The sequence below is a fragment of the Salvelinus sp. IW2-2015 genome, linkage group LG15 (assembly GCF_002910315.2).
Source record: "Salvelinus sp. IW2-2015 linkage group LG15, ASM291031v2, whole genome shotgun sequence".
NCBI lineage: Eukaryota > Metazoa > Chordata > Actinopteri > Salmoniformes > Salmonidae > Salvelinus > Salvelinus sp. IW2-2015.
This window is the reverse complement of record NC_036855.1, coordinates 48,810,035-48,836,147: the sequence shown is the minus strand read 5'-3', so window position 1 is coordinate 48,836,147 and position 26,113 is coordinate 48,810,035. Positions and strand designations below refer to the sequence as shown.

The following is a 26,113-nucleotide window of genomic DNA, read 5'->3' as shown; positions in this document are numbered from 1 at the left end:
GCAGAATGTCGGCCAAAATCCATCTCGTTCCATCTTCTCCCACTGCCGGCCACTGGGCTTCCTCTCACTACCATATTTGGTAGTGAGTAGAAAAGCCAAGCAGAGGCTTCACATTTATACATCCGGTGAAATATCTGTCTCATTGTTCTATCTGTGACCGAAGTGTAATGTAAACAAGGWGTATAACACACAGGAAGAGCTTTTACCATGTAATAACCATGAACACCGGTAACTTGTAGTCTGGTTAGAAGTAGGTGAGAGGCCTTATCTGTTCAKTGCACTACCAGACACCCACAACATACCCCAGTCACACATGGGCTTACCTTGCTATAGCCATATAAATATAGACCACATACACAGAGGGTATAAAAGGGAACAGAGGCAGAGAAGTGTAGAAGCGGATGAGTGTACCTACCACACACTATSGCCATGACTATACCCACACATGCATGCAAGTTTTTTTTAGACCAGGTTAAAAGTGCATATGAAACCAATCACATCATCAATATTAACACTAACCATAGGGAGAGAGATGGTTCTGGGGCTCTGTTCACAAATACYAAGAGACCCCACAGAGCAACACAATTAGACCAAACCAAATCATGAGAAAACAAAAAGATACTTGACATTGGAAATAATTATTAAAAAACAGAGCAAACTAGAATGCTATTTGGCCCTAAACAAGAGAGTAAACATTGGCAGAATACCTGACCACTGTGACTGACCCAAAATTAAGGYAAGCTTTGACTATGTAAAGACTKAGTGAGCGTAGCCTTGCTATTGAGAGAGCATAGCATAGCCTTGATACTGGCTCTCAAGAGAAGACAGGCTATGTGCACACTGCCCACAAAATAGAGGTGTAAAACTGAGCTGCACTTCCTAATCTCCCGCCAAATGTATGACCATATTAGATTGACATATTTCTTTCAGATCTTTTGAAAACAAATCAAATTCTGATAAACTCCCATATCTATTGGGTGAAATACCACAGTGTGCCATCACAACAGCAAGATTTGTGYCGTATGTTTGAAACCTGACAGTGTTTTTATATACTTTTATTTTATTTTGGCTCCTGCAGCTCTGTTGGGCTTAGTTGCTCTGAGCACTGCTGTCTGTCCRGYGATCCTGCCTGATTCAGCATAGGGGGAGAGACACGAAAGCCCAGCTACTGGGGAATCCACGCCCGCCTACGTTTTATTTTTCTTCCACCCCATTTGCCGGACGCCYCTCTGGCCTGGTGGAAGTTTTGCCACCGTGTCGGCTCTCCACAGCCGACTGGCCGGTGCTCAGCAGGGTTCCATCCCCGATTGGGTCTCSCCCTTCCCTGGAGAAGGAGCTGTTCTCGACCCAACCAACCAGCCATGGAGGTACGTCACTCGCCYTGGAAGTCGAAGAAAGCATCCTCTGGCAATGGAGGTCTCCATGGAGATGTTGAACCCAGATCTGACATAGACCAGAAACAGCTTTGCCGCCCTGGGTCCAGAGGTTCCGGCGCCTTCTTRCTTGGMGGCTTCCCATTCAAGATCAGATCCGGAGGTYCCTGCGTCTACGTCCTRGGTTCTGTCTCCCTCTCCGGTGGCTTCAACCTCGGGTTCAGATCCTCGGAGCTCCCAGCCTCATCAGACCGTGAGGCTACCTGAGACACAGGCCCATTCAACATCACTAGCTGTCATCATAGGCAGCTCTATGGTGAGAAACATCTCGGTTCCCAAGGCAAAAACCCTGTGCACACAGGAGCACGAGTACAGGACATAACAAGGCTGCTTCTGACTGTTCTACGACAGATGCCAGGAGCTGAAACTGCCGTAGTCCATGTGGGGTCAAACAACAGCAGGAGGGCTAYCTCTGAACATTTGAAAAAGGATTTTAAAGAACTGATTTTAGCATTCAAAGTACCCAGTAACCAGTGCCTGCAACCTGGTTCAGCTTGTCAGTCAACCTACCAGGGTAGTTGGTAACAGCACAGGAATGAAATCATCAACATGTATTGATCCCATCTTTACTAATGCTGCAGAAATTTGCTTTAAAGCAGTATTCAAATATATAGGATGTAGGGATCACAATATAATAGGCATATCTAGGAAAACTAAAGATCCAAAGGCTGGGCCTAATATAGTGAGTATATAAGAGGTCATACAATAATTTTTGTGGTGATTCATATGTTGATGATGTAAATAATATTTGCTGGTCTGTGGTGTGTAATGAGGAGCAACCAGATGCTGCACTTGACACATTTATGAAATTGCTTATTCCAGTTACTAATAAGCACGTAACCCATTAAGAAAATGACTGTAAAAACTGTTAAATCCCCTTGGATTGATGAGGAATTGAAAAATTGTGTGGTTGAGAGGGATGAGGCAAAAGGTTTGGCAAGTAAGACTGGTAGCCCAACTGATTGGCAAACATATTGAAAATTAAGGAATCATGTGAATAAACTAAAGAAAAATAAACTATACTATGAAACAAAGATAAATTATATAAAGAATGATAGTAAAAAGCTTTGGGGCACTTAAATAAAAATTTAGGGAAAAAAGCCAACTCGGCTCCATCATTTATTGAATCAGATGGCTCATTCATCACAAKGCCCACTGATATTGCCAACTACTTTAATTACTTTTCCATTGGCAAAATAAGTAAACTTAGGGATGACATGCCAGCAACAAATGCTGACATTACACATCCAAGTATATCGGATCAAATTATGAAAGACAAYAATATTGCTTTTGAATTCCMTAAYGTCKGTGTGGAAGAGGTGAACAATTATTGTTGTCTATCAACAATGACAAGCCACCGGGGTCTGACAATCTGGATGGAACATTACTGAGGATAATAGCAGACAATATTYCCACATCTTCAATTTAAGCCTACTAGAAAGTGTGTGCCCTCAYGTCTGGAGGGAGGATAAAGTCATTCCGCTACCCAAGAATAGTAAAGCCCCCTTTACTGGCTCAAATAGCCGACCAATCAGTCTGAACCACTGGCACACAGTTCAGACACCCATGRATACCCCACAAGATATGCCACCAGAGGTCTCTTCACAGTCCACAAGTCCAGAACAGACTATGGGAGGCGCACAGTACTACATAGAGCCATGACTACATGGAACTCTATTCCAGATCAGGTAACTGATGCAAGCAGTAAAATTAGATTTAAAAAACAGAAAAAAAAACGTTATGGAACAGCGGGGACTGTGAAGCAACACAAACAGAGGCACAGACACATGCATACACACACACACACACACTAACATACGCAATATACACACACACACATGGATTTAGTACTGTAGATATGTGGCAGTGGTGGAGTAGGGGCCTGTTGTGAAATCTGTGAATGTTTTGTAATGTTTTTAAAACTGTATAAACTGCCTTAATTTTGCTGGACCCCAGGAAGAGTAGCTGCTGCCTACAAATACAAAAAGGGCAGCCAGTGAAGAACAAACACCATATTTATTTTTCCACCTTTTGTACTTTAACTATTTGCACATCGTTACAACACTGTATATAGCTATAATATGACGTTTGGAATGTATCTATTCCTTCGGAACTTTTGTGTGTAGTGTTTACTGTTTATTTGTCATTGTATATTTCACTTTTGTTCATTATCGATTTCACATGCTTTGTCTATGTAAACATATGTTTCCCATGCCAATAAAGCCCTTTGYATTGAATTGAATGAGAGAGCGGCAAAGAGAGGAAAGTTCATGTCTTTAAGCCTTACCTTGCCTCTCCATTCCATCCTTTGTCTCTCCTCCCCTTTCTTCCTGCCTCACTCTGCCTCTCTCTCACTCTGCCTCTCTCTCACATCTTACCTCCCCTCACTCTGCGTCACCCTGCATCCCTTCATGTGTCCCCTGCCTATGTTCTTCTCTGTTTTGCTCTTTGCACAGAATGTCAGTCCAATAGGGACTATAGAGACAACCAAGCATAAACCTCAGTCATCACATCTACACACACACACACACACACACACACACACAAGCACCACACAACACACACACACCACACACACACACACACACACACACCCCAGACACACACACACAACACACACACACACACACACACACACACACACACACACACACAAACACACTGCCACTCCCATGCAGAAAGCGCTGCTCCCCTGACCTTCTGAAATATTTAACTGTTTCTCGTTCCTCAATCAGCTTTTACTTTTGTCCTGACTCGGCATCCCCGCCTGGCTGTTGTAGTCAAAGAATTTCCCTGTGGCTGCTCTCTCAGCCACGCTGCCATCCTTCATGCCACTTCAGGAAAATGGCATTAAAATCGTATTTGGGTTCACAGGAGAGAGAGAGGGAGGGTGATGAAGAGAGAAAGAAAGGGAAAAGAGAGAATAGGGACAAAATAAGAGATTCACAGGGAGGGAGAGGGAGAGATTAGGAGGGAGGAAAGAAATCACAAGCAGTCCGGCGATGGAACAGACTTTACAAACTCATGGGCAAGAGGGGCAGACCAAATATCTTCGAGTGTGGTGGGATGGGGTGAGGTTGGACCCATGATAAGTCGCTTTCGGCTGAAGGTTTAAGGGGCCGATCCGTCTTCTATTTTTTAATTTTGTATTAAAAAATCACTCGACTCCCTAGCGGCGTCCAGATGTGGCCAAGTTTTATAGATGAGGGAGGATAGATTTTGACGCACACACCACCCCAATTATGAGCATGGCCTAAATGCGATACTCACAGCTAAGCTATATTGGTATGAATGTATTCGATGGACTTCACAGGTCACACCTACTCAAATGTAACCACCTTGATCAGGCTTTCAACCGGCTAGCTACGTGCATAGTCACACCTTCCTGAGTACCCATTATGAATTAAAAGTTCCGCAACATGTAAGGTGCACAGGAGTAGTTTAGGATCTGACCCACTTTGCACGTAATTTAATGTCCATACTGGAACGCCTTATTTCAGGGTAACAGACCTTGCAGATCTCCACTCTGTTGTCCCAGCCAATCTAGCTGAAAGCAGTTATAGCAGTTCGACGAGCGGCGCCCGTCTCGTGGCAATTAAACTTAGAGTAAAACCAAATCTGTGAGCCTTGACCTTGCAAGAGTTCTTAAATGTTGTGATAGGCCGTTAGCCTGGCTAACTAGCAAATCCACCTCTTTCTGTTCTGTAGTAGGGTCTAAAACTACAAGACTGCATCTGCTCAGACTATTGATTGTAAAATAAATAATTATTCAAACATGCTAATACTCTCCCTTAACTTGTGGAATGACAAATATATTTTGTTTCAAAAACCTTTGATTACAATTCTATGTCTGTCTCTCTTCTTTCTGAGTGATATTACTACTCACTGCTGTCATGCCTGACTACTGCACGCTAGCCTTAGTCTAGCTTGTAGCTTATGCTTTCAGATACATTCCTGATCCTTTGATTACGTCCGGAGAGGACATGGACAGTCCAGTTCTGCTGAAGAAGCTCCTGATTAGTTGTAGGAACGTTATATAATTTACTGTGTGTAAGTCCCTTGATCGGAAGGGGTTGAGAACCATGAGCTCCTAGGTTTGTTGCCCCCGTTTTAGAGTCAATGACTACACAGAGGAACAGGAAGCCTAAGATGTCCTCTCCGCTACCCATGCGCTGCTACCCCACAGAGGCCTGCTGAGCACGGCAGACACTGGTAGACCTCATCATGTCGTAAATGCAGTGTTTAGTCGAATTCATTTCGGGTGACGGGAAAACAATTTAGTATCGCTTTATCTAAAATACATAATAACTTTGAACTATTGTCAATTTTTATGAAACTCCCTGAAATTCCTATCGCTCCTCGTTGAGGAGACCCCACTGGCTGCACCTAATATCATAGTCTGGACAGGGTCTAGTTGTTATTGTATTCGATCTTCTACCCTCTATGATGTGGGAATCTTTTGATGAGGAGGCTTTTGTTGCCAATTGGGGGTTTTTTCTGTGGTTGAGAGTGCTTGGACATACGTAAACCTTACAGTGCTATCGGATAAGTATATCGAAGAGTGTTCATCATTTTACCTACTTTTTTGTTACGTTAACAGACTTAGATTCTTAAATGGATTTAAGAACGTAGTATTAAAAATTGTCCTTCAATCTATCACACAATACCCAGTAATGACAAAGCGAATCAGGTTTCTGGAAGTTTTATCGCAAATGGTATTTATGAATAAAAGTAAAATAAAGTAGTTTCAGTACCTTCGTGGCTATCTGAGGATCCTCAGAAATTAAGCTCAGGTCGATCTCCTGAAGTTCCATTGAAGTGTCACCCTTAGTTGCCTATGAGACTCTACAAGCTTTGATGTGGATCTTCACCTGTGGTAAATTCCATGTTGACGCGTGTGACTATGGATTGTAATTAAAAGTGACATACATACGCTGGTCGGTATGTTAGTTTGAACGTTTGTCGGGCTCACAGTTTGACTAGCTGTCATGTCACGAGTCAAAAAACCAATGCCATGGAGGTTGAAGGAATTGTCAGAGGTTTGGAACCACCAAGACTCTTCCTAGAGCTGGCCGCCCAGCCAAACTGAGCAATCGGGGGAGAATGGCCTTGGTCAGGGAGGTGACCAAGACCCCGAAGGTCCCTCTGACAGAACTCCAGAGTTTCTCTGTGGAGATGGGATAACCTTCCAGAAGGACAACCATCTCTGCAGTACTCGATCAATCAGGCCTTTATGGTAGAGTGGCCAGGCTGAAGCCACTCCTCAGTAAAAGGCACATGACAGCCCGCTTGGAGTTTGCGAAAAAGGCACCTAAAGGACTCTCAGACCATGAGAAACTTCATTATCTGGTCGGATGAAACCAAGAATGAACTCTTTGGCCTAAATGCCAAGCGTCACGTCTGGAAGAAACCTGGCACCATCCCTACGGTGAAGCATGGTGGCAGCATCATACTGTGGGGATGTTTTTCAGCGGCAGGGACTGGGAGACTAGTCAGGATCAAGGGAAAGATGAACGGAGAAAAGTACAGAGATATCCTTGATGAAAGCCTGCGCTAGAGCGCTCAGGACCTCAGACTGGGTTGAAGGTTCACCTTCCATACAGGACAACGACCCTAAGCACACAGCCAAGACAACGCAGGAGCGGCTTGGGACAAGTCTCTGAATGTCCTTGAGTGGCCCAGCCAGAGCCCAGACTTGAACCCGATCTAACATCTCTGGAGAGACCTGAAAATAGCTGTGCAGCGACGTTCGCCATCCAACCTGACAGTTCTTGAGAGGATCTGCAGAGAAAAATGAGAGATACTCTCCAAATACAGGTGTGCCAAGCTTGTAACGTCATATCCAAGAAGACTCGAGGCTGTAGTTGCTGCCAAAGGTGCTTCAACATTGTACTGAATACTTATGTAAATGTTATATTTCAGTTTTTTATCATTAATACATTCGCAAAAATTTCAAAAAATCTGTTTTTGCTTTGTCATTATGGGGTATTGTGTGTAGATTGATGATGAAAAAAAATATATATTTATACACATTTTAGAACAAGGCTAAATAAGAAATACATAAGAAAATGTGGAAAAAGTCAAGGGGTCTGAATACTTTCCAAATGCACGGTAGATGGGCTTCACATACAGAGACAGAAGGGCCCTGTTTCGCTCAGTCTGATGCATTCTCCAGTGAGATACATTCAGCCCTATGCGAACTGAATGGAACTTATGAAGCACAGAGGCAAAAGAAACATCTATTTTTTTCCTATATCAATTTTTGAGCCCCAAAGTTTAATTTCACCAGTAATCAAAGACTTGGTCAACACCGAGTACACATGTATCTGACACCAATGTACAAATTTATCGGTGATATTGACTCGGTCTCGGATAGTGAGGACTCGTAATTTCTCCAGAGACCAGCTGAGTAAAAAAACTCATAATTATCAGCTTCTATTCTGTCAGCGCATAAAACCGCTTCACCAGTCCAAATATATACACTCCTTTCTTTAAACATTAGTACGTTAACAGCCTTATCTATTATAGACATGTTTGCGCAGTGGCGAACCTATAGGCCTTCAGAGTGTGACAGGTTTGTGATTCTGAAAGGACAGCAACCGCAATACCAGCGCACTCATGTAGGAGAGCATGTAGGAGAGTGCACTTTTTGTAAAACACAAAGGCCAGTGTTCCAGCACAATATCATCTTCAGGGAGCAAGAATGTGCCGCTCTGAACTGGTTCTGGCATGGAGCAGCTCACAGAAGAATGACATCGGTAGCCGGTAGGGTAGAAAATACGTTTCAATTGAAGATATCTACCAGCAGGGGCACAACTTTCACTGGGACATGTCCCCCCCACATTCTGAAATTGCATTTTTGCCCCCTCCAGTTTACAAAATGAGGCAATGGTGTGCTTTAGGACCATGCGGATGCCTCTGAGCGGTCAGATAAACAGCCTGAATATTTTTTTCAATAAAAAGTTATGTCCCCTCCACTTCTAAAACCAAAGTTTTGCCCCTGTCTACCATTAAATAATAACTAAGGCAATAATGGGTACGCAAACCAGTTATTGAAAAAATGTAGTCTGAAGTGTTGTTTACWAGGCTATTTGTGATGTGCAATTGTCGTCATGCACTATTTGCATCAGGGGCGTACACATGGATGGGGCCTGGGTGGACACAAGCCCACCCAATCAGATTGATGTGTTTTAAGCATTGTTGTGGACTTAATACATCTAATTCTGTAATTAGATTCTGTAATTTCGTCTATAAAAAAAAGGTGTGATTTTGAGAGTGGAAATCTGAAAAATCTATAGGAAAACAGGATTCTTTACACAGGGTGCCTTTGCTTCATTGGGTGGGCCGTTTAGGAACTTTTTGGCAAAATTAGAGTATACTGACTTCTCCAGGCACCTCTACACCATTGCACAGGGCCGATGGAAAGACAGCAGTCACACACAGTATGATGTTAAAGGATAAGCAGTCCATAAACTCGGACATAATAAGCCAGTAGGTCCCAATCATAAGAATACAAAAACACAACCATTAAGCATTTCCCAATTGAAATGTACAACTATTACTTCCCATTGCAAAAAACATTTCACATTRAGCACACAAAGTAACCTGTGATCTAAAGTTTAATGTGTAAGTGACAGCGTTTTAACTACTTTGCAGATATGAAAAATCTGACACTCATAAAATCAGTCAAAAGTATCAAATACCCAAATATGTTATGTTACAAAACCAACTTCGTAATATGTAAAAAAAAAAAGTTATATTTGACTCAACATTCCATGATTTTTATTTAATAAAATTTTTATTTCACCTTTTATTTAACCAGGTATGCTAGTTGAGAACAAGTTCCCATTTACAACTGCAACCTGGCCAAGATAAAGCAAAGCAGTGCGACACAAACAAGAACACAGAGTTACACATGGAATWAACAAGCATACAGTCAAAAACACAATAGAAAAAAAGAAAGTCTATATACAGTGTGTGCAAATGGCGGGAGGAGGTAAGGCAATAAATAGGCCATAGTAGGGAAGTAATTCAAGTTTAGCATATTAACACTGAAGTGATAGATGAGCAGATGATGACGTGCAAGTAGAAATACTGGTGTGCAAAAGAGCAGAAGAGTAAATAAAAAAATAGTGGGGATGAGGTAGTAGATTGGGTTGGCTATTTACAGATGGGCTATGTACAGCTGCACGATCGTTAGCTCTCAGATAGCTGATGTTTAAAGTTAGTGAGGGAAATATAAGTCTCCAGCTTCAGTGATTTTTGCAATTCGTTCCAGTCATTGGCAGCAAGAGACTGAAAGGAAAGGCGGCCAAAGGAGGTGTTGGCTTTGGGGACGACCAGTGAGATATACCTGCTGGAGCGCGTGCTATGGGTGGTGTTTGTTATCGTGACCAGTGAGCTGAGATAAGGCGGAGCTTTACCTAGCAAAGACTTATAGATGACCTGAGCCAGTGCGTCTGGCGACGATATGTAGCGAGGGCCGACTAGAGCATACAGGTCGCAGTGGTGGGTGGTATAAGGGGCTTTGGTGACAAAACGGATGGCACTGTGATAGACTGCATCCGTTTGCTGAGTAGAGTATTGGAAGCTATTTGTGTAAATGACATCGCGAGGTCGAGGATCGTAGGATAGTCAGTTTTACAAGGGTATGTTTGGAGGCGTGAGTGAAGGAGGCTTTGCTGCGAAATAGGACCAAATTCTAGATTTAATTTTGGATTGGAGATGTTTATATGAGTCTGGAAGGAGAGTTTACAGTCTAGCCAGACACCTAGGTATTTGTAGTTGTCGAAATATTCTAGGTCAGAACGGTCCAGAGTAGTGATGCTAGTCGGGCGGGCAGTGCGGGCAGCGAACGGTTGAAAAGCATGCATTTAGTTTTACTAGCCTTTAAGAGCAGTTGAGAGCCACAGAAGAAGTGTTGTATGGCATTGAAGCTCGTTTGGAGATTAGTTAACACAGTGTCAAAGAGGGCCAGATGTAAACAGAATGGTATCGTCTGCTAAGAGGTGGATCAGGAATCACCCGCGAGCAAAGAAGAACATCGTTGATATAACAGAGAAAACAGTCGCCTGAAAAATTGAACCCTGTGTACCCCCATAGGAGCTGACAGCAGAGTCCGGGACAACAGGCCCTCGATTGATGTATCAGCTATGGCCTGGATACATTAATACGTGGTAAATTGCACGTGCTGCTCTTGTATGGTCTGTTATTAAATGGGTAAACAGTTTAATCCATTCTCCATTTCATGGAATTTATTCACAGGTAAATGTAAATCTCTAATGCTCTGGTGACAAACAAACTTTGCTGCCCTGTTTCCATTCGTGCCACAGGGCTGGGAGACCCTATTCAGTAAGAATACATTTGAAATGTAAAAAAAACGAGTATTATGAATTACTAGCTACAGTGCAGGCTAACAATAGAGCTGCTAACTTAGCAGAGCTATCTACAACTACAACTAACACACTATAGCTAGCTAGCTAAGGTGAATTAAATTATCACAGCTACCTACTTCATATTAGCTAGCTTATTGCATTTGTAGATAGCTATCTCACACATGAAGAAGTGTGAAAGATAGCAGCCCCAACGTTCAAGTGAGAGTGGAGCTATTCTGGATAGGGCTGGTACTTTATGTAGTTCCAGTCCCTAGAAGTGAGGACAGAGATAATAGTAACATAATATAAGTGCTGTCTATTTTGAGTATAATGAAGTCTGTTTCTTGTGATGTTTCCTGTACTCAGATACAGAAAGTKTGTCTGCAGATGAAGAGGTCCCAATGAAGTGCAGTGGTTCTCAGTCCTGGTCCTGGGGACTCAAAGGGGTGCACATTTTTGTTTTAGCACTTCACAGCTGATTCAAATGATCAACTCATCATCAAGCTTCAAGTGGAATTTACTGTATGTATTCATTTGTGATACTATCCTTGATATGATCCTGCTGTTGTCACATGCTTCGCATGCACATGTGTGCACATACGTCTAGCTATCCGACGTTATCACGATCTGTTACAAGAGATATTATACTTCAGTAATCCARAACGAACTGATGGAAAAGTCAAAAAATGACATTATCTTCCATATTCCTACAGATACCTTGCAACTGGAGATTCCTTCAAAACGAGGGCACTGCAAGGTTGGGTGACCAGGGCCATCTGGGACTGCCTCCTGGAGGAATTCAGGTGTGTGAAAGCTACCTGTGTCCTGCATATCTTCATTAGGATGGACAGAAGGACCAGGAGGGGATCTGCAGCTCGCCGCCATGTGCCAGAGGAGAGGTCTGCTGCTCTGCAGGATGTTTCAAGTATCGGGGCTAACATCGCAGCACGGGACGCAATCCATGTGCAGGAGATGTTCACCTCCTACTTCTTCGAAGAGGGTGCTGTACCCTGGCAACACCATAGACTACACTATACACAACCAACGTCTATCTTTTTTAAGAGCTACCCACATTGCAATATTGCTACCCACAGTTATTCAATTCCCAGTTTCTCTCCCTTTGATTTCTACTTACAGGCTTTTTTAAGAGTCACCCATATTGAAAAAATGTAGAACAATTAGACATCAATCTGATTGATAGATTATGTTTTGCAGTAAGCAGGCTCAAGTGTATTACTGTGGCTCCTTCCACCTTCAAAKAATAGGCAYGAGGGCCAACCATGGAGAATAGTAAGACACTTCATTATTTCTATAACTACGTGATATTGTTTGTCCTCGTGTGTCTGTGTATGTTTTTCAGTATAAAGTACTCTGCAGCCACTTAGTGTGGACACCGGGTAAGGCCACACACACAGATTCCTGTTGAACACTGTCTCTTTAACTACCTGATTTTCTTAATAACAGTCTCCCCCTTCACTTTATCCCTCTCCCCTCTTCTCCCTAAATCCTCTAGGTTATATRAGCTGTGTCGGTGAACCATTCCCGCATCTGAACTGGCTACATAGAGAGCACAGCATGATCAGAGGTGAGAGGTCACTTGGTCGGGTCAACAGGAAGTTTTATTCAAGAGATGCTTTACATTGAAATACAGATAGAGATGGAGTAGTCCCAGAGTTAATGATCCAAGGTCAGTTTTGTATTTCACCCCCTGATGATTAAGATGAATGACAGTGCTAGAATTTTAAAAAAACGCAAGGCTTAATCATGCTGTCTCTCTCCATCTGTCTCTTGTCTGCAGGTATGTTTTTATGTGAGAGAGGATGCCAAACTCAGACCCGTCATCGCACCTCCTCCGCTCTTAAGATAACCTTCGGGCCACCAGGGAGCCCAAGGCTGGTTAGGAGTCACAGCTAGAGATACTATTATGTAATTGTGATGAACTGAGAGAATATTAAGTTTAGCACTGTAATTCATTAATCATATGCTGTCTTCCCTGCTCCTCTGTTCTTACCTCTTTCCCTTTGTATTTTACACTCCCTCACACCTCTCTTCCCACCTCTTTCTTCCTCCATTTTTATAATGGACACCAGATGTGCATTGAAGTACAGATTGAACTTATATTTATAATATAATTATACAATTATAATATTTATAATGCATGCATTATGCATTTATAACACTTGGATAATGAACTTCTTTCAATAAAGCTGTTCACATTCTCTACTGGTTGAAATTAACTTCTTTGGGATAGGAGGGCGCTGTTTTCACTTTGTAAAAAATCGTTCCCAAATTAAACTGCCTCGTACTCAATTCTTGCTCGTACAATATGCATATTATTATTACTATTGGATAGAAAACACTCTCAAGTTTCTAAAACCGTTTGAATTATATCTGTGAGTAAAACAGAACTCATTTTGCAGCAAACTTCCTATAGCAGGAAGTGAAAAATCTGAAATCGAGCCTCTGTTCCAGGGCCTTCCTATTAATTTGCTTGAAATCTATGGATATACATGCACTTCATACGCCTTCCACTAGATGTCAACAGGCAGTGAGAGGTGAAATGGGGGTGTATAGCTTGATCTGAGGTCAAACGAGAGCTCTTGGAATGACATGACCCCAAATGTCCTTTGTTCAGCAAGGCGCGGAAGGACATCAGCATTGCTTCTGAAAAGCTTTCGTTATAGACGGCTAATATCTCCGGCTTTGATTTTATTTGATAAATCTGATAATATCATCGTAAAGTATGTTTTTTCAATATAGTTTTATCAGATTATTGAAAGTTTATCGGGAGTTTTGGCTTTTTCCGTTCTCTGCGTTTGGGGACGATGGACAGCTTCGCGCCACTTGGCTAGCTTTGGTTGCTTATTTCGACAGGATAAGAGACATTCTAAAACCAAACAACGATTGTTCTGGACAAAGGACCCTTGTACAAGATTCTGATGGAAGCTCAGCAAAAGTAGGAACCATTTATGATGTTATTTCGTATTTCTGTGGAAAATGTTTAGTATTATTTTCCGCCCTCATTGCAGGCGCTGTCTCGCTATAACGTAAGCTGTATGTCGTACTAAAGTTATTTTTGAATTCTAACACGGCGATTGCATTAAGAACTAGTGTATCTTTCATTTGCTATCCAACATGTATTTTTAGTAAAGTTTATGATGAGTTATTTGGTCAGATTAGGTGAGTGTCAGAAATATATCCGGAGATTCTGGGAAAAATTGCTACGTTTTCACAATGTATAACCACGGATTTCAGCTCTAAATATCCACATTTTCGAACAAACCATATTGTATTGTGTAATATGATGTTATAGACTGTCATCTGATGAAGATTGTGAAGGTTAGTGAATAAATGTTATCTTTTGCTGGTGTTTTCGCTATCGCTACCTTTGCGTTGAATGAATGCGGTTGTGTGGTTGTAAATCTATAGATGGGTTAACGTCACAGAAACGATGTGCACGCTTCAATGGGGCAGAGTCTGTGAGTTGATGTGGTTCTGGCGGCCAGATGGCTACTAGGGTGGAAAATTGCAAAATTATGTCATAATGTATTATTGCGTCAAATGGTTGTTTTAATGCAACAGAATAAGGGGTTGTTAGAACGCTCATCTGTGTGTGTTCTACTAAGGATGGGCCTCTGGGAGATAACACTGACAGGAGATTTATGCTGTCTTTTGGGTGATAAAACCTAAAGAGACCGCATCCCAGAGTTAATGTTGCTGTTCTATATGGTACCAGGGAAAGATGAACCCAAGAGTCAAACCCTGGTCTGTGCAATGAAAGATAACTGTTGACACAGCAGATACTGTCTGCTGTGAATTATAAGTGTCTTTCATACAAATCTTAACCTTGTGACCCATTCTATACATCTGTTGCTCGTCATGTAGGTTGAAAGGGGTGTATCTTGGCTATAAAATCCCTCTGTACTTTTGTCTCGGGGCTCTCAACGAATCGTCTGAGCGTGATTCGTCGGCCCGCCATCATTATCGTATAGCACTCAATCGATTCACTTTATATGTGTGCGTTGTATTGACTTGCTCCTTTATTAATAAGTGATTAAAGATTTAGTTTAAGTATAACTCTGACCTYTGTGATAAGTTTGTCTCTCCTCATTTGATAGTAAAGACATTAACCACCACACTACCAACAATGACAAGAAACTTCCATGTGGGGAATCGTAAGTGACTAATTTCAGATAGTTTCTTCTTGTTCTTGATACCACGTCTTGCTTTGACTGATTTCATGTCAATGCTAACAGGGCTAGCTAGCTAACCAACAACTGTAAAGATGCATTTGAAAGCCATGTTGTCAACAATCTAAGCCAACCCCGTTTGTTTTGCCCCATATTTGCTCACATGTCGGTTTTGTTGCTAAACAACCAACCCCTCTATGGCAGCATCCAAGGGGGCTTGAATTGCCTAGCTCTAACGTAGATTCTGCGGTGACGTAGTGTCCCCATGAGTGACAGAACCCCGAGACAATCAGAGCCCAACCATTGAAGATGTCACTCCCTGACCATAGAGAGCCCTCGGTTCTCTATGGTGTTAAGGTCAGAGCGTGACTGGGGGGTTATCTAGTTTATAGATTTCTAGGTTGGTGGTTTGTGTGGTTCCCAATTASAAGCAGCTGGTAATCGTTGCCTCTAATTGGGGATCATATTTAGGTAGGCTTTTTCCCCATCTGCATTTGTGGGATATTGTTTGCGTTAGTGTGTTAGAGCACTACGTCGTCACGGTCTTTGCAAGTGTTGTTATTTTGTTTCTAGTTTCACTTTGTAATTAAAGATGTGGAACTCAATACACGCTGCGCCTTGGTCCGATCATTTTCAAGAACGTGACAGAAGATTAACAACGCCTACGCACTGTGCTTTCACTGGCTGGCCCTAGGCTGAAGCATCTGCATTTTGGAGCTGCCTTATTCAAATCAAGTTTATTTTATTTTATATAGCCCTTCGTACATCAGCTAATATCTCGAAGTGCTGTACAGAAACCCAGCCTAAAACCCCAAACAGCAAGCAATGCAGGTGTAGAAGCACGGRGGCTAGGAAAAACTCCCTAGAAAGGCCAAAACCTAGGAAGAAACCTAGAGAGGAACCAGGCAAGAGAAAGAGACCAAGTTTGTATTGTATAATTATTTATTTATTTTTACATTATGTGGTATAATGATGTGTGACACAAATTAATGCCAGAATCTTTGCGCGACCTCCGGAGGTTGAGATGTGATCATTTTGCAAGTTTACATAACAGTGTTGTCTCTCAAGAATCGATACCTCTCTATAACCTCTCGAAAATGTCCCTTTGCTATCGTCAATGTGAAAATGGTCCGTCGGAGAGAACTGGAACTGTGCTATCTCTGGGTCTGAATAGGTCATGTTCTCCCTTTGAGAATGTATTGTGGCWCAGACTCACCCCCGGAATGTTCTGACTGAAATTGAAACAGAGCTCCAGAGACAGTTGAGAGGATGTCTCCATTTTAAGGTTCTTAGGTTCCTTGTTAAATATAGGCGATGAATAAGTGGCGTAGATCATCTCTAGAGATATAGCGAGGGAGAGAGAGCAGATTTAGATATATGAACAGGTGGACAGCTTTGAGACCGTAACACTTATTCCTGTGTGGCAAGAAAGTGCATACTGTACATGCACGCAAGCACACACATGGGCATGCACACACACACGCACCCTCTCAAACAGCTACATCACAAACTGCCACACACAACACGGTGGCTCAGAATAAACATGCCAGTCAAAAAACAAAGACACGAAGAGAGCATAGATCAAGGATTCTTGATTAAAGGAAAAATCCATCCATAACCACTAATTCATTCATCAATTAATTTACAGTGTTAAATAACACGAATGTGAGAATATTGTTTGTGAACAAATGTTTCATTTTGTCATTTTGCCTGTTGACATCTAGTGGAAGGCGTATGAAGTGCATGCATATCGATAAATATAAGGCAATTGAATAGGCAGGCCCTGAAACAGAGCCTCGTTTTCAGATTTTTCACTTCCTGTATGGAAGTTTGCTGCAAAATGAGTAATGTTTTACTCACAGATATAATTCAAACAGTTTTAGAAACTTGAGAGTGTTTTATATCCAATAGTAATAATAATATGCATATTGTATGATCTAGAATAGAGTACGAGGCAGTTTAATTTGGGCACGATTTTTTCCAAAGTGAAAACAGCGCCGCCCTATGACAAGAAGTTTTAATGTGTTTGAGCCAATCAGTTGTGTTGTGGCAGGGATGGGGGGGTATACAGATGAAAGCCCTATTTGGTAAAAGTCCATATTATGGCAATAACAGATAAAATAAGCAAAAGAAATGAAAGTCCATCATTACTTTAAGAAATGAAGATCAGTCAATCCAGAAAATGTCAATAACTTTGAAAGTTTCTTCAATTGCAGTCCAAAACCATCAAGCGCTATAAGAAACTGGCGCTCATGAGACCACCACAGGAAAGGAAGACCGAGAGTTATCTGCTGCAGAGGATAAGTTCATTAGAGTTACCAGCCTCTGCAGCCCAAATAAATGCTTCACAGATTTCAAGTAACAGACAGATCTCAACATCAACTGTTCAGAGGAGACTGCATGAATAAGGCCTTCACGGACTAAGTGTTGCAAAGAAACCATTACTAAAGGACACCAATAATAAGAAGAGAATTGCTTGGCCAAGAAACATGATCAATGGACATTAGACCAGTGGAATGTGTCCTTTGATCTGATGAGTCCAAATTTGAGATGTTTGGTTCCAACCGCCATGTCTTTGTGAGACGCAGAGCGATGAGCAGATGATCTCTGCATGTGTGGTTCCCACTGTGAAGCATGGAGGAGGAGGTGTGATGGTGGGGTGCTTTGCTCTTGACACTGTGATTTATTTAGAATTCAAGGCACACTTAACCAGCTTGGGGTATAGAGGAATCAGTGTTATTTTTCTGCTATGTAACTGTAATGATGTAAGAATGCACTGTACAACAAAAAAAGTTATCTGTTGTGTCACATTATACTGTAATTACCTAAAAAAAGATATGTACTGGGCCATATTGAGAAGAAGATACTGTCTCTCGAGTGGCACAGTGGTTGGTCTAAGGCACTGCATCTCAGTGCTAGAGGCATCACTACAAACACCCTGGTTTCGAATCCAGGCAGTATCACAACTGGCTGTGATTGGGAGTCCCATAGGGCATCACACAATTTGCCCAGCGTCGTCCGGGTTTAGCCGGTGGATGATGTCATTGTAAATAAGAATTTTTACTTATTAAATGACTTGCCTAGTTAAATAAAGGTTACACTATTGGGGCAGCTGCTACAGACACAATCGCTTAAACAACGGTACAGGYGTATTTACTGTATATGTAAAGCACCTATCAGCCTATTCAGGCATGTAGAGCTATTAGTGGCTAATTAGCAAATAAATAGTTATGCATATGTTATATAGCCCWGGGGGAAGAGAGGATAAATAAGGTGTCAGTTACCTATTCAGAACAGAATTATCCCCTACTCTAAGAGACTAGCTAACATTAGTGTCGTGGATTAAATGAACTGAATAACATACGGTAGTTGTCTTCAGCCACATGCATGTCTCTGCAGTTTTATAACCCTGACTCACCTATAGTGTTCAGCATAACATGTACTGTGAGTAAGTGCTGCCCATCCCTTCGGAGCACGATAGTGGGCCTAAGGAGACCAACACCTCTACAGGTCTCACACACATGCATGCACGTGCACAAACACACCCCGACTCCTGTCTGCCTGACGGAACCTTTCCCCTTCACCATCTCAATATGAAAAGGGCAGGATGAGTGGGCACATGTTGGACAGGGGCCTTTATACCAACCATCCTCCCCAGTCTCTCTCTTTCTACTCTGCTCCCACTCTCATCCCTCCGTCCTCTCTCTTGTCTCCCATTTCTCTCTGTTTATCCATGTGGAGGAGAGGGATGTTTACAAGACTATCTCTTCAGACTCTGCCTTGGATCTCTACAGGGAAATGATCTCTCGCTCTCGCTCTCTCTCTCTCTCTCTAGAAAGTATTGAGAGCATATATCCTGGCTGATAGTGATTACACACGCCCATAAGAATCTGAATGTTGGATGAACATGGATCAGCATGCCTCCTGCTCGCTTTCATGTACCGAGAGGTAACGAAGAAGTAGTACTTCAATATTTCATGTTAAACTTTTACCAACCCCATTCCCTCTCTCCTTTCCCTCCTGCCTCCTTCCCTCTTTCAGTCTCTATAACCCGGAGAGGGTCTTAAACTCCACGCACAGTGCAGCATACATATAATAATGAAGGTGGAGTGAAAGTGGAGCGGACGAGGAGTGGAACTCATACAGTATGTGGATAAAGGACYTAGCCTTGCTGTTGAAGGGAAGATAATAGAGCAGGGATGCTCTGTGAGTCAAAACTCATACAATAGCCAATAAGAGAGATGTAAGGCACAATGCAGTGCTGTGGAAAAACCAAGGCCTAAAACTTGTTGAGTTGTGAGAGATGGGAGCAGGGAGGGAGAGAGCTAACTAATGTGTTTCTGCTTGGGCGAACACATTATTTATTTCTCATTGTGTGTGGCCATAGGGCCGTAAATAGACTTATAATTACCCGCATAACCATCAGGTGGGGTTGATGGAGAAAGCATTACCATTAGAGGAACAGGGGAGCGTCTAGAGGAGGGGAGAGYGGGATGGGGGAAGGAGAGGGGGTGGGGCGGGGTCTTTCATAATCAGCCATGGGTGTATTAAGGAGACTTTGGCTTAATACGGAAATGTCTGCCATCTCTGCCAATTTACTGCTGAGCGAAAGAGCGAAGGAACGAAAGGGAAAGAAAGAATGAACCACAGCGAGGTAGTGTACGAGGTAGAGAGCGAGAATGTTAACGAGCGAACCTAATAATCTCCATTAGTCAATAACTAATAAAGGTTTTTTCATCCAGTCCAGAGAGCACGCCACCAGTTCATCAATCAGCGGCCCTGGGGGAGGGTACTAACACGCTTGACCTTACAGGGTTTACTCTGGGGTCCCATGGGACAAAGAGGGTTCACTCTGAACTTATACATCATGCATGGGTCATGTTGYGCAGAGGGGAAAGGTTAGTCATTAAGCAGATGGTCTTATCCAGAGTGACTTACATGAGCAATTAGGGTTAAGTTCTTTGCCCGAGTGCACATTTGCCCGAGTGCACATTGACACATTTTGGTTACTGGCCCACCACTCTTAACCGTTGGGCTACCTACTGCAGAGAGGTACTGATACATATGAGGGGTGAGACCTTTCTTCTTCCATCTTCCCTCTCCCTTTGTCTTTTTATGGGGTCTATCTATCCACCTTTCCACACATCCCCCTCTCTCGATCTTCCCTCTTTCCAGCCTATCTATCTCCCCCTCTCTCTGTATGATTAATGACCARCTGCCGCTACGGTAACAGGTCACAGTGTCAAAGAGCACATCTGACCACCATTGGCTGAGCAGCGCGCGTGTGTGTGTGTGTGCACGTACTTGCATGTCTGTGCTAATAACACAAAATTACACTTAAATTGCATAAATAAATGTATTTATAGCACAGTTTAATCTCTCTACAGAGTTTCATCTCTGTTCCACGTTCATARGAGAAGAGAAGGATGCAGTTTTAACTCCTCTTAAAACTGATTTTGCTAAAAAAAAAACTACGTAATATCTTGTGGCTAAAGACACTGACAAGTTGGTCTTCATGTCTGTAATCGGAATCACAAACGTACATGCATACATACRGTACATACGTCTCAGCTGCCGAGGGCTGGGTCTTTGGGAGGGACGGGTTCAAGAAACCCGCGCATGCATTCACACAGACACGGATGCACACACATCACCAATAGGCTGCAACAGTTAACACGCMCTGATAAGCTCCTTCATGGTGGCAGCTATGCTACGCATCAGTGGCTCTTAATTGAGCGTCACATTAACATATTGCGGTAGGCACCGGAGGATATATGGGAAATGGACTGGGAAAACCCATGGATGTACAGAGTTGCGTAGCTAAAGCAAAAGACTGACGCTGGAATTCAAATCAGGGCAGACTGGGAGCAGGGGATAGAAATACGTTATGTAGAACAAACACGCCTCTCTTGACATGTAGAATTAGGAATCGTGCCAAAATCAGAATCGCCTTTATTCAACAAGTACATTTAAACATACTCAGAATTGTACTTGGTAATATGGTGCTGCTAGTGACAAACAACATTTAGACACACAATACATACAGAGTTTATACAAAGTTGACATATATATAGATATACAAATAGGTAAAGTGAACATAATATACAGTGGATACAGTTCTATTCATGACATGTCTATCTGCAACGTTCCACAGCGTCTGCCTCCTGATCGTGTACCAGGTGTTAACAACATCCATCCAGGACACACATCTAGCTGTTGGGCAAACCAAAACACACTTCTGAAGTGCAACGATTGAATTCATGTCTCATTTTGGCASAGGGTTTAGACTACAGCCACTGCCTGCTACAGAGTGTATGGGCATGACCAGCTAAAGCAGTGGTATGGAGTTAGGCTCGTAAGGAGCTCATGCTGAACACACGCAGTGGGAACGTGTCAGAAAACTTTTATCAGCCTTACAAGCATCAGCACACACASAGAGAGAGAGAGAGAGCGAGAGAGAGAGAGCGAGATTTAAAAAAAATACTTTAATCAGTTATCGAACCCGTTGCCCTCTATGGTTGTGAGGTATGGGGTCCACTCACCAACCAAGAATTCAAAAGATYGGAAAAACACCCAACAGACRCTGCAWGCAGAATTCTGCKAAAATATACTTTGTGTACAACGCAAAACACCAAACAATGCATGCAGAGTAGAATTAGGACTATACCCACTAACTATCAAAACCCCAAAAAGACATGTTCAACTCTACAACCACCTAAAAGGAAGCGATGCCCACACATTCCATCACAAAGCCTTCACCTACAGAGAGATGAACCTAGAGAAGAGTCTCCTCAGCCAGCTGGGTCTGGGGCTCTGTTCACAAACAGACCCCACAGAGCCCCAGGACAGAAACACATTTAGACCCAACTAAATCATGAGAAAGCAAAAAGATAAATATGCGACACACTGGAAAGAATCAACCCAAAAACGGAGCAAATTTGAGTGCTATCTGGCCCTAAACAGAGAGTACACAGTGGCAGAATACATGACCAATGTGACTGACCCCAAATTAAGAAAATCCTTGACTATGTACAAACTCAGTGAGCATAGCCTTGCTATTCAGAGAGGCCACCATAGAGCCAGGTCTGCCCACAAAATGAGGTGGAAACTGAGCTATACTTCCTAACCTCCTGCCAAATGTATGACRACYTTAGAGACWTATATTTCCCACAGATCACACAGACCCACAAAGAATTTGAAACAAATCAAACATTGATAAACTCCCATATCTGTTAGGAGAAATACCACAGAATGCAATCACAGCAGCAAGATTTGTGGCCCATTGCCATGAGAAAAAGGGTAACCTATGGAGCACAAAAATTGTAAATATAACTTATTTATTTATTTATTTTCCCTTCCATACTTCAACTACAGTGCATTCGGAAAGTATTCAAACCTTTTCTACATTTAGTTACAGCGTTATTCTAAAATTGATGGAATCATTTTTTCCCTCYTCAATCTACACACAATACCCCATAATGACAAAGCAAAAACAGGTTTTTAGAATTTTCTGCAAATGTATTACAAATAAAAAAATGAAAAATGCATTTACATAAGTATTCAGATCCTTTACTAGTACTTTGTTGAAGCAACTTTGGCAGCGATTACAGCGTCGAGTCTTCTTGGGTATGAAGCTGCAAGCTTCACACACCTGTATTTGGGGAGTTTCTGCCATTCTTTTCTGCAGATCCTCTCAAACTGTCAGGTTGGATGGGGAGCGTTGCTGCACAGCTATTTTCAGGTCTCTCCAGAGATATTCGATCGGGTTCAAGTCTGAGCTCTGGCTGGGCCACTCAAGGACATTCAAATCATATCAAATTTTATTTGTCACATGCCCCGAATACAACGTCAGGATGATCTCGATGGTGCAGCTGTAAAGTCTTTTGAGGATCTGAGGACCCATGCCAAATCTTTTCAGTCTCCTGAGGGTGACTTGTCCCGAAGCCACTCATGRGTTGTCTTGGCTGGGTGCTTAGGGTCGTTGTCCTCCAAACTTCTTCCTATTTAAGAAAGGCCACTGTGTTCTTGGGGACCTTAAATACTGCAAAACATGTTTGGTACCCTTCCTCAGATGTGTGCCTCGACACAATCCTGTCTCGGAGCTGTATGGACAATTCCTTTGACCTCATGGCTTGTTTTTTTCTCTGACATGCACTGTCAACTGTGGGACCTTATATAGACAGGTGAGTGCATTTCCAAATCATGTCCAATCAATTGAATTTACCACAGGTGGACTCCAATGAAGTTGTAGAAACATCTCAAGGATGATCAATGGAACCAGGATGCACCTGAGCTCAATTTTGAGTCTCATAGCAAACGTTCTGAATACATATGTAAATACAACTGAATGCCTTCAACTAAAATGTGTCTTCCGCATTTAACCCAACCCCTCTGAATCAGAGAGGTGTGGGGGGCTGCCTTAATCGACATCCACAGAGCCCGGGGAACAGTGGGTTAAGTTAACTGCCTTGCTCAGGGACAGAATGGGAGATTTATACCTTGTCAGCTCGGGGATTTGATCCAGCAACCTTTCGGTTACTGGCCCAACGCTCTAACCACTAGGCTACCTGCCTTCCCTTTAATAAGGTATTTCTCCCGGTTTATTTTTTAATACATTTGCTAAAATTGAGTGTAGATTGCTGATGATTTTTTATTTATTTAATACATTTTAGAATAAGGCTGTAACGTAACAAAATGTGTAAAAAGTCAAGGGGTCTGAATACTTTCCGAAGGCACTGCACTTGCACATTGTTACAACACTGTACATAGCCAATAATTACATTTTACATTTCTATATTCCCAAAAAATAAATAAATGGGTGTAATGTTAACTAATGTTTCCCTTTGAATTTTGAGAGAGAGAGGAGGTAAAGGACCCAGGGAGAGAAGTAATACGGCATTCCTCCCGAGGATACAAGGTCTAAGGCATATAACGTCTCCTGACACACACACACGCGCACACACAAACCGGTTACTGTTTTACAGGAGCTCGTTGCAGAGGTAGCCAATAGAGTGGTTGAGGGTATATGGCAGCAGGGGAGATGAGGAATGAAAGAAGGGGGGTGAGGAGCAAGGGAGAGAAGACGTGGGGAAGGAGACTAGTGAGGGAGGGAAGAAAGGAAGGGTAGAGGAGAAGTGGAGGGAGGAAGAGATTAGCAGAGGGCAGAAAAACAGCAGCCGAGTGTTTAAAAAATAAAAATACTTTTTAATTTTTTTTTATATTATTATTATTATTATTATCCACCCCCCCTCTTCGGAGGACACATATCTTTTTGTTTTTTTAAATGGCTTTTCTGCTACGTATACATACATTTTACATACACATTTTGCATACATGGTACTTTTACATAAAGCAATCGCATAACAATAATACATTACCAAACATAAGCTCTTTAATCCCACCCCTCAGCCACTCTCAGCCCATCCCACCTATCACCATAGACCTCGTTTGGTTTCCATGTGGCATATATTTTTTAAATTGTGCTGTGATGTTTTACATACATTTTGAACCGTTCTAATCATATAGTATCTACAGATTGTGAGCTAAAGATTAAACACTTTCCTACCAGTATTATTATATTATTTATGGACTGACTATGGCATTCCAAATCACCCAACACTGCTATTTGTAAGGTTAATTTTAAGTCAATGTTGTGATTTTTTTTTTWACAATTCCTGAACCTGTGACCAGCGGAGTGTTTAAAGTGTAGAGGAAGTAACAGCTGTTAGAGAGAGACCCCAGGGGTAGACAGTGATTGTGTGTGTGTGTGTGTAGGGGAGGATGGGGAAGCAATTAAGGTTGTGTGTGTGTGTGTGTGTGTGTGTGTGTGGAGGGGGGGGTAAGGAGCTGGATGGGGGTGTGGGAATGGGGCTTAATGGGTGGGTGATGCAGCAGGGGCCTGAGGGGAGGGTGCGGATTGATAGCTGGTGAGGGGGCAGGACGGGGGGGGGGGGGGGGGGGGGGGTGTAAGGGGGCTCAGCAGAGAAGAATGTGGTTAATTTATCTCTAACCTTTCCTTGGCTATAGCCCACAGACCAGTCACATGGACCTGACTAACACACCAACACTACACATCACAAACTATCAAAAAGCACACTGACCTACACAAACACAAACGCACCAAAACATGGAATCTGCCCACAAACCACACAGACAAACATCCGTGCGGAAAATCCTAGTCAACATATTCCGTTCAGTTTCGGGTTTACTGCAGAAAGCTGCACACAAGCTCTGCTCCCTCCGAACAGGACTCTAGTGGATGTAACTCGCCATGGATTCCCCTACACACGATATGAACAGATTTGCAAGCTGACACACATAAGCACCCACCTCAGTCCATGTGGATAACCGGTGAAAGCAGTGTTACGTCTCTCTCACCTGCTCAGTGAAGTTGCAATGTGTAGTCCTCTCTGTATCCACAATTCAGAGAAGGCTAAACCTTTATACACATATCCCAAATCCTTGGGAACAGTAGGTGCGTGTTCCGTTAGATCCGAAGCGTGTATGAGAGACTCAAGTGTGGCTCGCAGGGCGAGAGGCGAACAACACACTCACGAACGAAACGCCCTCCACCGTACCAGCTTGTACCAGAGTGCGTACAGACTGCCTAATCCTGCCGAGTAAAACACACTCTCACACACTCCAAATAAAGAAAGTCAGCCAGTCGGTGGAGAGCAAACACAGAAGGTGAGAGAGGGAGCTCCAGAGTTCCCAAAGGAGGGAGGCTGAGCTGATCTAGTGTTACACCATCAACAAGCACCCTGCCGGGGTAGAGAGAGCCAGAGGAGTCCTGGGTGTCTGGAGGAGACAAATTAACCAGAATAGAACCGCTCTCTCTTTCTATCGTCTGTTCTCTCTCTTTTGTGTGTGCACTCACACACTCCGCTCTTGACTGAGCACCCTGCAAGAGAAAGATTGAACTCACGGCCCCTCCCCACAAGCACTGGCCCAGCCCCGGAACACACCCCCTCGGGTATCAGCCAATAGGAGAGAGGCGTATGTATCTCTCTGACCAGCCACACACACTGAAATACACACAGTCCCAGCCCCTCCCTCTCCCTCAGACAGTGTGGCGACAGGGACATTGGCACAGGTTAACACTTAGGAGTAATCACAC

At 42.8% G+C, this 26,113-nt stretch overlaps 1 long non-coding RNA gene across 1 annotated transcript in view; it reads right to left on the bottom strand.

Annotated features, from left to right (window-relative positions):
* Positions 1–25,888, bottom strand: part of LOC111973892 (uncharacterized) — a 70,899-nt gene extending 45,011 nt beyond the window's left edge. Inside the window, exon 1 of the long non-coding RNA XR_002878652.1 lies at positions 25,375–25,888. This is a non-coding gene — a long non-coding RNA (uncharacterized lncRNA). The remainder of the gene's footprint in view (positions 1–25,374) is intronic.
* Between the last annotated feature and the right edge of the window lie 225 nt (positions 25,889–26,113).